This window comes from Cetorhinus maximus, chromosome 3 (assembly GCF_964194155.1).
Source record: "Cetorhinus maximus chromosome 3, sCetMax3.hap1.1, whole genome shotgun sequence".
Classification (NCBI taxonomy): domain Eukaryota; kingdom Metazoa; phylum Chordata; class Chondrichthyes; order Lamniformes; family Cetorhinidae; genus Cetorhinus; species Cetorhinus maximus.
This window is the reverse complement of record NC_135881.1, coordinates 192,453,339-192,466,379: the sequence shown is the minus strand read 5'-3', so window position 1 is coordinate 192,466,379 and position 13,041 is coordinate 192,453,339. Positions and strand designations below refer to the sequence as shown.

Genomic DNA, 13,041 nt, shown 5'->3' with positions numbered 1-13,041 from the left:
GCTGCTACTGAGCGTCGGTGGTGGAGGGAGTGAATGTTTGTGGATATGGTGCCAACCAAGCGGGCTGCTTTGTCCTGGATGATGTCAAGCGTCTTGAGTGTTGTGGGAGCTGCGCTCATCTAGGCAAGTGGGGAGTATTCCATCACACCCCTGAATTGTGCCTTTTAGATGGTGGACTTTGGGGAGTCAGGAGGTGAATTACTTGTCGCAGGATTCCTAGCCTCTGACCTGCTCTTGTAGCCACAGTATTTATATTACTAGTCCAGTTCAGTTTCTGGTCAATCGTAACCCCCAGGATGTTGATAGTGAGGTATTCCATAGTAACACCATTGAACGTCATGGGGCGATGGTTAGATTCTTCCTTGTTGGAGATGGTCATTGCCTGGTGTGAATGTTACTTGTCACTTGTCAGCCCACACCTGGATGTTGTTGCTGTACTGTTCAACTATTTGTCAGACACCAAGTTATGGGGTTACCAGATCTTTCTGTAACATAATACTGGCCAGATTAGTAATTCTGCTCAACTCCTGTTGAAACAATTACACTCCAGACCTGGTCCCACTCCCTTTATGGCTGGCTCAGGTTAAACAATGATGCGCGAATTCAGTGTCCCATTTGACCTCGATCTGTGATTCAAGCTTAACATTGTCATTTCCAATGTAATACATGAATATGATACGATGCAAAGAGATTTCATTGAACCATGGAAAAAGATGGAAAACTTGTCAGTATTGTTGTGCGTACTATGCAAATTCATATGTTATGTACACATTCTGTATATTAAATTTAAAGATACTAAATAAAGACTTCAATACTCTTACCTTAGTACAACCTAAAAGAATATAGCCTAGTTTTATCGTGATGATGTATATAGTGGTGACATTATATTGGGTGAAAATTCAAAATATGCATTGTGACTTAAATGAGTTTTTATGATCTCAAGGGAGCCCACTGACTTTTAAGAATAAATTCAAAGTCCAAGTTATTAACTGAAAAAAAAGGCATAAAATTTCACATTTTAAATAAGGACTTTTACTTGACAAGAATTAAACAAGGACTACTAATTTATCTACTAAGTACTACTAATTTAACACAGTATCACGTAAGCCCATAGATTTTAAACCTGAAAATTTTAACAGACCACTTCCTGTTCTGTTTTAATTCCACTCCAGAATTCCCTTATACTTTTCAGGCTCTTGAGGATTCTTTCACTTCTCCTAGAACCAAACTAAAGTGTGCCACAGCTCTTAGGAATTCACTTTAATTCTCCTCAGTGTTTCTGCTATTCTCCGAGGTATGAAATTCCTTGGGATCCTTTCACTAGCATTCAGTCAGGTGACCCTCTAACTCTCTTTAAGCACCTTATGATTGTGGGCACCTCAGCTGAAGCATGGACTTTATGGCCTTCTTGCTTAGTAGTCTGCAACTCCTGGCACATTTTTCTCTTGCTTCCAGACTCCAACTAACTGTTTCTATGAGAAAACGCACAGATAAACCCAAAACACAAAACAGTGCTTCCTTGTATAGCCTATCTCCATAGCAACATGGCACGTTCCCAACAGAAATATAAATTAATTATCTGTTACCTTCAAAACAACCCTTTTATTCTAGGACACACATAAATAATTGATATACCTAATGAAGATAGCCACCCTTTTCATAGACTTACTGGTCCAATCAAGAAACCCAGGGCCGAATCAACCCAGGTTTGTGGAGTAGTGGGCAGGAAAAAGGACGTTTTACCCGTCGGCTGCAGTGGCAGCTTTTCACATTGTATCATCCCAATCCCACTCCATTAATTATGCAACCACAGGAAACATGCAGTGTCACTGGCAGGTGGCCTCTGAATTGCCTGCCACACTGTTACTTCACCGTTTCCTCACTCCAGGTGGCATATCTAAACTGTAGCCGCCCACACAGTTCTCAATGCTTGCAGCCTAGGACTGCTCCAGTGAAGACATGGCCCTGAAAGCCAAGAAGAGTTCAGTGACCTGTCACTGGAATGCCTTTCGGAGGCCCGCTGCGATGTCCTCTGCCCCTACCTTGGCCGCAGGAGGTCCAGCAATCTCACCAATCCAGCTTCGGAGGCAGTGGCAGTGGTGGTCAGTGCCAACGTTGCACAGAAGAGGTTGGCCATCCACTGCAGAAAGAGGATGAATGATCTCATCCAGGGAAAGGCAACCATCTCATCACTCTAAATTCACACACTCACAAGCCCATCACACAGTCACTGGCATCTCACTCACTGCCAGCTCAAAGGAAATCAGCACTCACTCTCTCGCACACACCCTGACATCTCCATCTGGCCTCATCTCCTCTGGAGGCTGCCTACTCAGACCTCACCACCTTAAGGCCACTTGTACAGATCAACATGTGCCCCCACACATACCCTGGGATACCGCCCTTCCCCAGCCCTCACCCTGCAGCCTCTTCCCTTGCCTGAGGCCACTTCTCCCCCTTCCCCAAGCAAGGCCTAGCCCTGCAACTGTTGAAAAGCCACCCTGCCTTACGGCTGCTCTGGTAGGTAGAGACCTGCCCTTGAGCCCCTCTAAAAGTAGTGCTTTCTGCAAAGCCTGGCACTGGTGACTGTGAGTGCTGCCCGAAGCCAAATAGGCAAAGAAACTTTGAAGTCCTGAGTGAAGTGCAGCTCGCCAGGTGCATGTCGCGTATGTACAGTTGCGAAACACATTGGCATGATTGCTTGGATGATCCAGCATGGGGGGATGATTCCGGTGAGCTGGGCTTATAATGATATGCAGATGTACTATAATTAAGCTCCCAACGTGTGGCGGTGGGAAACGCGGCCCACCATTGATGGGTGGAGAGGACGATTGCAAACTGGTTTCACAACATTGCAAAACCGATTTTTGGCCTTCTTGCCAAATTGTCCACTAACGCCCACCATGATGCCCGATTCCAGTGGACGTGAAAAATTCTGCCCCTAGTGTTTATATGTTTTTAAGCTTTAAGGTTATAAGCTTTTAGCTTCTTTGATCTGGGGACCCTTAATGAATAATTGAAACCTACACGGTTTACACTCCAACTTCAAAGCATTTTCCGAGATGTCTTGAGACAAACTGGCTCCTCCACGTAGATCCAAAGTCGCCATTATAATCCTACATGTGAACACCACCTAGCAACACAATAAAACTTCTTCTTTGAACTGCAATTACCCCAAGTCTGTTTGAATTGCACTTAGTTCAGAGTTGTTTACCAGCTTTCCACCCAGATGTTTCCATTTATCTACATTAAAAATTTGATTCCTAAAACCTAAAAGTTATATTCCTAAAGCAAACAAATCATGAAATTAAACGTTTTCACAAGACAATTGATCTCCCCACTTCCTTAATAATTGGCTCATTTTTTTTTTTATTCATTCATTGGATGTGGGTGTCATTGGCTAGGCCAGCATTTACTGCCCATCCCTAATTGCCCTTGAGGTGGTGGCGAGCTACCTTCTTAAACCGTTGTAGTCCATGTGGTGTAGGTACACCCACATTGCTGTTAGGGAGGGAGTTCCAGGATTTTGACGCAGCAACAGTGAAAGAACAACGATATATTTCCAAGTCAGGATGCTGAGTGGCTTGGAGAGGAACTTCCAGGTGGTGGTGTTCCCATATGTCTGCCACTCATGGTCTTCTAGATGGTAGCAGTCATGATTTTGGAACGTACTGTCTAACGAGCCTTGGTGAGTTCCTATAGTGCAACTTGTAGATGGTACACACTGCTGCCACCGTGCGTCAGTGGTGGAGGGAGTGAATTTTTGTGGATGGCGTCTCAATCAAGCAGGTTGCTTTACCCTGGATGGTATCAAGCTTCTTGAGTGTTGTTGGAGCTGCATTCATCCAGGCAAGTGGAGAGTATTCCATCACACTCCTGACTTGTGCCTTGTAGATCGTGGACAGGCTTTGGGGAGTCAGGAGGTGAGTTACTCACCACAGGATTCCTAGCCTCTGACCCGCTGTTGTAGCCGCTGTATTTATATGGCTAGTCTAATCCAGTTTCTGGTCAATGGTAACCTCCAGGATGTTGATAGAGGGAGATTCAGCGATGGTAGTACATTTGAATGTCAAGGGGCAATGGCTAGATTCTCTTTTGTTGAAGATGGTGATTGCTTGGCACTTATGTGGTGCGAATGTTACTTGCCACTTGTCAGCCCAATCCTGGATATTGTCCAGGTCCTGCTGCATTTGGACATGGACTGTTTCAGTGTCTGAGGAGCCACGAATGGTGTTGAACATTGTGCAATCATCAGCGAACATCCTCACTTCTGACCTTATGATGGAAGGAGTGTCATTGATGAAGCAGCTGAAGATGGCTGGACCTCGGACACCACCCTGAGGAACTCCTGCAGTGATGTCCTGGAACTGAGATGACTGACCTCCAACAATCACAACCACCTTCCTTTGTGCTAGGAATGACTCCAACCAGTGGAGAGTTTTCCCCCTGATTCCCATTGACTCCAGTTTTGCTGGGGCTCCCTGATGCCACACTCAATCAAATGCTGTCTTGATGTCAAGGGCAGTCACTCTCATCTCACCCCTGGAGTTCAGTTCTTTAGTCCATGTTTGAACCAAGGCTGTAATGAGGTCAGGAACTAAGCGGCCATGGTGGAACACAAACTGAGCGTTGGTGAACAGGTTATTGCTAAGCAGGTGCTGGTTGATAGCACAGTTGATGACCCCTTCCATCACTTTTCTGATGATCAAGAGCAGACTGATGAGGCGGTAATTGGCCTGGTTGTATTTGTCCTGCTTTTTGTGTATAATACATATCTGGGCAATTTTCCACATTGACGGGTAGATACCAGTGTTGTAGCTGTACTGGAATAGCTTGGCTAGGGGCGCAGCCAATGCTGGAACACAAGTCTTGTCAGGGATATTGTCAGGACCCATAGCCTTCATAGTATCCAGTGCCTTCAGCTGTTTCTTGATATCAGGTGGAGTGAATTGAATTGGCTGAAGGCTGGCATCTGTGATGCTGGGGATCTCTGGAGGAGGCTGAGATGGATCATCCACTCGGCACTTCTGGCAGAAGATTATGGCAAATGCTTCAGCCTTAACCCTTGCCCCGATGTGCTGGGCTCCTCCATCATTGAGGATGGGGAGATTTGTGGAGCCCCCTCTTCCAGTGAGTTGTTTAATTGTCCACCACCATTATTGACTGGATGTAGCAGGACTGCAGAGCTTAGATCTGATCCGTTGGTTGCGGAATTGCTTAGCTCTAACACCTGCTGCTTATGATATTTGGCACACAATTAGTCCTGTGTTGTAACTTCACCAGGTTGACACCTCATTTTTAGGTATGCTTGGTGCTGCTACTGGCATGCCCGCCTGCACTCTTCATTGAACCAGGGTTAATCCCTGGCTTGGTGGTAATGGTAGAGTAGGGATATGCCAGGTCATAAACTTACAGATTGGGGTTGAATACAATTCCGTGCTGATGGCCCACAGCGCCTCATGGTTGTCCTATCTTGAGTTGCTAGATCTGTTCGAAATCTATCCCAATTAGCACGGTGGTAGTGCCACACAACAAAATGGAGGGTATCCTCAATGTGAAGATGGGACTTGGTCTCCACAAGACTGTGCGGTGGTCACTCCTACCGATACTGTCATGGACAGATGTATCTGCGGCAGGCAGGTTGGTGAGGATGAGGTCAAGTACGTTTTTCCCTCCTGTTGGTTCCCTTACCACCTGCCGCAAACTCATTATAGCAGTTATGTCTTTTAGGACTCAGCCAGCTTGGGCTGTAGTGGTGCTAACAAGCCACTCTTGGTGATGGACATTAAAACCCCCACCCAGAGTACATTCTGCACCCTTGCCACCCTCAGTTCTTCCTCCAAGTGGTGTTCAACATGGAGGAGCACTGGTTCAGCAGCTGAGGAGGCACAGTACATGGTAATCAGCAGGCGGTTTCCTTGCCCGTGTTTGACCTGGTGCCATGAGACTTCATGGGGTCCAGAGTCCATGTTGAGGGCTCCCAGGGCAACTTCCTCCCGACTGTTTACCACTGTGCCGCCCTCTCTGCTGTGTCTGTCCTGCTGGTGGGACAGGGCATAGCCAGGCATGCTGGTGGTGTCTGGGATATCATCTGTAAGGTATGATTCCTATGAGTTTTACTATGTCGGGCTGTTGCTTGACTAGTCTGTGAAACAGCTCTCCCAACTTTGGGTAGTAAGGAGGACTTTGCAGGGTTGACAGGGTTGAGTTTGCCATTGTCATTTCTGGTTAGGTCGATGCTGGGTGATCCGTCCGGTTTAATTCCTTATTGACTTGTTTTTAGTGGTTAGATACATCTGACTGTCTTGCGAGGCCATTTCAGAGGGCAAGAAAGAGTCAATCATGTTGCTGTGGGTCTGGAGTCACATGTAGGCCAGACCACTTAAGGGTGGCACATTTTCTTCCCTGAAGGACATTAGTGAACCAGGTGGATTTTTACGACAATCGACATGGTTTCATGGTCATCATTAGACTTTTAATTCCATATATTTTATTGAATTCAAATTCCACCATCTGCTATGGTGGGATTCAAACCCAGGTCCCCAGAACATTACTCTGAGTGTCTGGATTACTAGTTTAATGACAATACCACCATGCCACTGCATACAATATGCATACATTAATACAGCCTTAATGCTTGGACTGATATTTATATGGTGGCAATAATGACAAATTATAAATGGTACAAAAATTCCATCTTCCCCATCATTCTCCAATTCACCATATTATTGTTTTATTTTATTTATGAATCAAACGCATTGCTGTGAAAGGTGGCATTGTCAAAACAGATGAAATGGAGAAACTGGGAAATGGAATACAGCAGGGTCGGAGGAAGTTAAACCAAAGTGGCTCCGAGAATCTGATGAAAGGTCATCAACCCAAAATGTTAATTCTGTTTCTCTCTCCACAGAAACTGCAACATTGGCTGAATACTTCCAGTATTTTCTGTTTTTTATTTCAGATTTCCAATAGCTGCGGTACGTTCCTTTTGTAGCTGTGGGATGAGCCCATAGTAAAGATTGTGAGACAGTCTATCCTCGGGATGTTTAATCAACATTACTCACTGCTTACCTTGCAATCTGTAGCTATATACTTTATTGTAGCTCAGAGCAAACTGAATTCAAAAGGTTAGAAATTTCATTTTGGTGCATATAAACCAAAAATGAATTTGCAGAGCTAGGGATAACTCTTCTTCAGAAAACAGCACTGTGGAATCCACTACATCCACCTGAGAGGGATGACTAGGCCACGGATGAGAAGTTTCATCTGAAAGACAGCACCTCTGACAGTAGCTTTTAGCTTTTTGTTTTTACCTCTGACAGTGCACTGGAGCATATCAGCTTTCGTTTTCGTGCTCAAGTTTTCTCATCGGGACTTGAGCCCAGAACCTTAAGCCTCAGAAGCATAACCGAGCCACAGATGACCCCCCCCCCCCGCCTCCTTGTGCTTCCTCTGCGGCCAGACCCTGGTAGTCTTGAGGTGGTCATGTGACTCCCCAGTGACCCGGCGCTGATTTGCAGCCTGACCCGGATGTTGTTTTCCCTGGCCCGGTGATGGAGCAGAGCGAGTGAGAGCGGTTGAGAGAGTGAGTGAGGGGGTGAGGGAGGGGAAGCGCTCGGGCTACGAGATGTTTGTTGACAATAATCATTGTTGACAATAAGTGGAAGCTGGCTCTGGGGGTGGTGGGGTGATGATGGTTACCGGAGCGGCTGGTGGCAAGGTCGCGCTCCCGCTGTGTGTTTGTCGTCTGGCGGCCGGGTGGCCGGCTTCGGGCTTCCCTCTAAATGGAGGGGAGAGGGGCAGAGTAAGACCCCTGCCCAGCTCTGGCTGACGGTCAGCTCTCTCCTCCCTGCGTTACGCACCAAGCTTAACCGGCAATGCCGATTGAAGGTTTTTTCCATTGCCCAGTGCTGCCTCAGGAAACTGTCATGACACTTTGCATATTATATCCTTTATACTTTGTACAGTATCTGCAGATATTTTACGGTGCGAATGGGAATGCACTGTCAGGTTCACTGTAGTATGTACCTGTGCCCCATATTTGGACTTTGATTGCAGGAGGTGACTGATTTCACTGTCTAATTATTTGTTTTAAGTCAGGCTGCCACTAGCAATTGTGGTGAGTAGAGAAGCCCTATTGAAACTAATAATGTGAACACCTGGGCCCAGGTTAGTTTTTACCTCGTTGGAAATTGGAGACTTCTAAGACTTGACAAGTTAGGAGGTGTAATAATTTGCATTAGGTGATAAAATCTAAGTTACCCTTGGTTGCCAGATAATTAATGCAGTCCTGACAATGGAGTGTGCTAATATTTGGGGAGAAGGTGTGTAACTTGAGCTGTACATCTTTAACTTTTAGACTGATAGTAGCTTCATGTAATTTTGGTGCTGGCTTACTAAATTTCCAGCTTGCCACTCTGTTGGAGGTTATAAACTAATACATAAAAAATGATTACTACTTGCTACAAAAGATAATTTAAAATTACTCTTAATGTTTAGGATAGGGGTATCAACAAGAACCTGTCTTGTCATTGAGTTTTCCTGATTATTCCAACCTGGAGAAATAACTGTCTAACTTGGGGAGAGACATGATGAGAAACTGTGTGTTGCATATGCATGTGCAGTGTGTCAACACAAAGGTACATGAAATTGTAATATGAAAAGCCTATCCATGATGTACAATGGGAACAATTTTTATCAGTAATGACTTTAATGTCACTTAACCTGTCTGCAGTCTTTGACCTCCTCCATTGCCTCATCATCGCCTAGTTTAGTGAGGCTGCACTCGCCTGCTTGCAGTCTTATCCATCCAGTTGTAGCCAGAGAATCACCTGCAATAGATTTTTCCTTGCTCCTGAACTGGTACCTCTGGTAACCAAGGGCCTATCCTAGGACCCTTCTTATTTCTCATTGACATGCTGTTCCTCTGCAACATCATGTGAAAACACAATGTCACGTTCCACATGTAAGTTGAAAACACGCAGCTCTACCACACCACCAGCTCTCTTGACCCTTCCCTACCTCTAAATTGTCTTAACTGCTTGTCTGATTGAGCAGAAATTTCCTCAGTAAATATTGGAAAGATTGTAACTATTGTTTTCAGCTCAGCCACAAACTCAATTTTCCAGCCACTGATTTCATTCCTCTCCCTGGCAACCCTCTAAAGCTGAACCATACTGTTTGCAACCCTGGTCTCATTTGACTCCCAGGTGAGCTTCTGATCACGCAACTGCACTGTCTCCAAGACTGCCTATTTTCACCTCCATAATATTGCGTGACACCGCCCCTGGCTCAGCTCATCCACTACTGAAACCCTCATCCATGCCTTTGTTACCTCTAGACTTGACAATTCCAATGCACATCCGGCTGATCTCTCATCTTCCGCCCTCCATAAACTTGAGCTCATCCAAAACTCTCCCTGTGTTCGAATGCATGCCTAGTCCTGTTTACCATTCAATCCTGTGCTTGCTGACCTACATTGGCTCCTGGTTAAGCAATGCTTTGATTTTGAGATTATTATCCTTGTTTTGAAATCTCTCCATGGCTTTGCCCCATCCTATCTCTGTGACCTACCCTAGCTGTATAAAGCTCAGATATCTTTGCTCCTTCAACTTTAACCTCTTATGCATCCCCAATTTTAGTTGCTTCAGATGTCGAGGCCATAAGTTTTGGAATTCCATTGCTACCTCTTTCAAGGTGCTCCTTAAAATCTACCGCTGACCAAGTTTTTGGTCATCTGCCCTAACCTGCAAGGCTATGGACCATGTGCGGGAATGTGGGATTAGAACGGATGGCTAGTTTTTTTTTCTTTTCAGCCGGTGCAGACGCGATGGGCTGAATGGCCTCTTTCTGTGCTGTAACTTTTCTATGGCACTATGTTAAAGGTGTAATATGAATACAACTTGTTGTTGTAATGACTGTTTGGTCGGTTTACTAAACTGTATTAAAGGTTTTGGAAAAGTGCAATCTATTTAATCTTCCCACACAATGGAAGATCAGTTATTTTACGAGAAATATTGATGTACGGTCCAGTTTGCTGTGGAAAATAAATCTGTTGATAACTGTACACGTCATGGTTGTCAAACTGTCAAGAAGTGTTTCTGGCAGATGCATTCAGACAAAAGCTAAGAAAGTAACATTGTTTAGAACTAGGATGGCAGGCCCATTGGAATTTCCTGAAATTGTAGGTCACTTGGAAATTTGGACTTGCTTATAACAGTTATCTTGAAGTACTAAATTATTGAAAATAGTGTATTAAACCTCGTAATCACTGTGCCTGTCTCTGTTTATAAAATAGCAAATTATTTATGTATAAACAAACTGCCTTTTAATGAGTGCATCTGCTGTTTAGGGGAAAGATCACAGAGCCAACCCAATTGGACTGTAAATCTTCAAAGGGTGTTTTTTTTTGAGGGGTGCGATTTTCAGGAGTGTTTGACAACTCATTTTTTTTCTTACATTGTTAACAAACAAAATTCGTCCATTGCTGGTTCATATGGCCACCAGTGTGTAAAAAGGTCTTCTATCTTCCATCTCCATTTGCTAAATGCTTTGTCATGATGATAGACTTTTAATCGATATGACACAAATTTTGACATTTCAGGGTTGGTTATTTTCTGAGTGCTTTAACAAGAAATATTTTTGATATGTGATAGATCAAACTTTTCCTCAAATCTATATGAGTGATGAATAAATTTGAAGATTTAGAAGAGCAATAAATACATTTGTAGATTGCATTCAGGAATATGAATGCTGAATAAAATTGTACTTCAGCTTATGCACTTTGTGCTAACATGATTGAAATGTTCAACAAATTCAAAATCTCTTAATTATGCTATCACGTGATGTTATCAAATGACAGAAGTTTAACTATATGTGCTGCCAAAATTTGTGATCTTTACATATGAACTCTAAAATCTAGGCTTTAAAGTGTTTCTAAATATGATAATCTTTTGCACTCACTCTTGCCCTCCAAAAAAGCCACTCCTCAAGTTTAACCTCAAAACATGTGACTAGAAGTTAAACTTTTTCAAATTTACATACGCAAAATTTGTATAACCAAATTATTGCTTTCAGTGGTCCTACAAGTTCTAAACTAAATTTAACTCTAATCTAAACTTTAAGATTGTCATAGCATTTTATGCTGTCCATTCTGTACTTGGTAAAAACAGTCTGTGATCTGGTCTTAACAACAACTTGCAGCTTGATTTTTTTTAAAAACGTTACCATAACATTTTAAATATATTCCAAGTGTTCCAGAAGTGTGAGGAAGATCTCAGCAAAGGAAAAGCGATTAGAAGGGGTGACCACCAACTTGGTCAAAGAGTTAGATTTTATGGAACAGTTGAAGACAGAGGAGCTGGAGTGCCAGAGGAGCTTGAGGGAATTCCAAGGAGTAGGACCTAGGCAACAGAAGGCATAGTGCCACAGGTGGAGCAAAAGGAGGAGCTTGGACAAAAGCTGGGGAAAAGGACCTCCGAGCTTGGGAAGTTCAAGGGTTGAAGGAGGTTACAGAAATAGGATTGAAACACGACAATGAAAATTTTTGAATTTGAGGTAATGGGAGACTGGATGTCATACAGGAGCAATGAGTGGGACATGGTGCAGGATAGGATACAGGTAGCAGAGTTTTGCATGAGCTGAAGTTTATGAAGGATAAACGGCTTGCCAGGAGAACATTTGAATTTTAAGGCAAAGATATATGTAAGGCTTTCTTTGGCAGATGGGCTAAGGTAAGGTTAGAGTTGGGTCATGTTGGAATTGGTAGTGGAGTTCTTTGTGATAAATGAGGTGCGATCAGAAACTCTGTTTGGTTACACAACCTGTAAATTCCCAAAGAAGGCACCATTCATCCTACAATTAATAAACAATACAGATTCAGAAAAGGAAGGAAGACCAGACTTTAACAACCTTTCGGGAAAAAGTGACATACCAGGATTGTGAAGCCTTATATGGTGTTCCTTGATGTCCAAAAGGAAATTGACAGAGTTTTTCATGAAAGGTTATTAGGTCAACTTCTTTGATACTCTTCCTTAATAAAAACCTCTCTATCTCAGTCTTGAAAGTTCCAATCGACAGTCTTATGTAGGAGAGATTTCCAGGTTTGCACTATCCTTTTGCATGAAAAATTGCATCCTTATTTCTCTCCTAAAGTGGCCTGGCTCTAATCTTATTCTGGATTCCCCGCAAGAGGAGATAGTTTACCTATATACTCTGTTGAATCCTTTAATTAAGTACCTCAATTAGCTCACTCCTCTACGTGCTAAACACAAGAAAATAAAGGCCAAGTTTCAGTAACTTGTCCTCATAAATTAACCCCTGATAATCTGGTGAATCTGTGCTGTACCCCTTCTATATATTTCCTCAAACCCAAAACGAATGTACCATTCCAGATGAGGTGTGAACAAGGCTCTGTACAGTTGAAGCATTGTTTCCTTTCTCTTGAATTCCAAACTGCTTGAAAGGGGGACCAATATTCCACTGGCTTTTTGATTAATTCTTGTACTTGTGCATCAGGCTTTTAGTGATTTATGTATCTAGGCACCTAATTCTATGCATCATCACAGCTCCTAGTCTCTCAGTAAGAAGGAAGACTCTGATTTGTCTCCAATTCAAAGTGGATGAGCTCACATTTCCCCACATTGAACTCCCATCTGCTGTAGTTTTTCCCATTCACTTAGTCTGCTCAATGTCCCTTTGTAACTTCCTGTTGCTATCCACACAACTTACTGTACCTTGTAGCTTAGTGCCATCTGCAAACATGGATGAAGAACAGAGATTTGTATATCCAAGTCCTCAAAAATGATGTCCCCAAAAATTCATTCTCAAATGGTCAGACATGACCTACTCTTGACAAATCCACGTTGACTCTTTGTCCAAGTGTTAAGTTACTGTCTCTGATGATTGATCCCAGTAACTTCCCCACCACTGAAATTAAACGAACAAACTACTAGTTACCTGGATTTTACTTCCCTCCCTTATTAAATAATCGCGTGACTATTTCAATTTTCCATTCCAAAGGCACAATTCCTGAATTTAGAG

General features: G+C 43.4%; 1 protein-coding gene across 1 annotated transcript in view; it reads left to right on the top strand.

Moving 5' to 3' along the window:
• The first annotated feature begins 7,524 nt into the window (after window positions 1–7,524).
• The window catches only part of exoc2 (exocyst complex component 2), a 302,692-nt gene continuing 297,175 nt past the window's right edge, over window positions 7,525–13,041 (top strand). The window contains exon 1 of the mRNA XM_078539476.1: window positions 7,525–7,585. The gene's annotated coding sequence lies outside the window, so the exon portion shown is untranslated. The remainder of the gene's footprint in view (window positions 7,586–13,041) is intronic.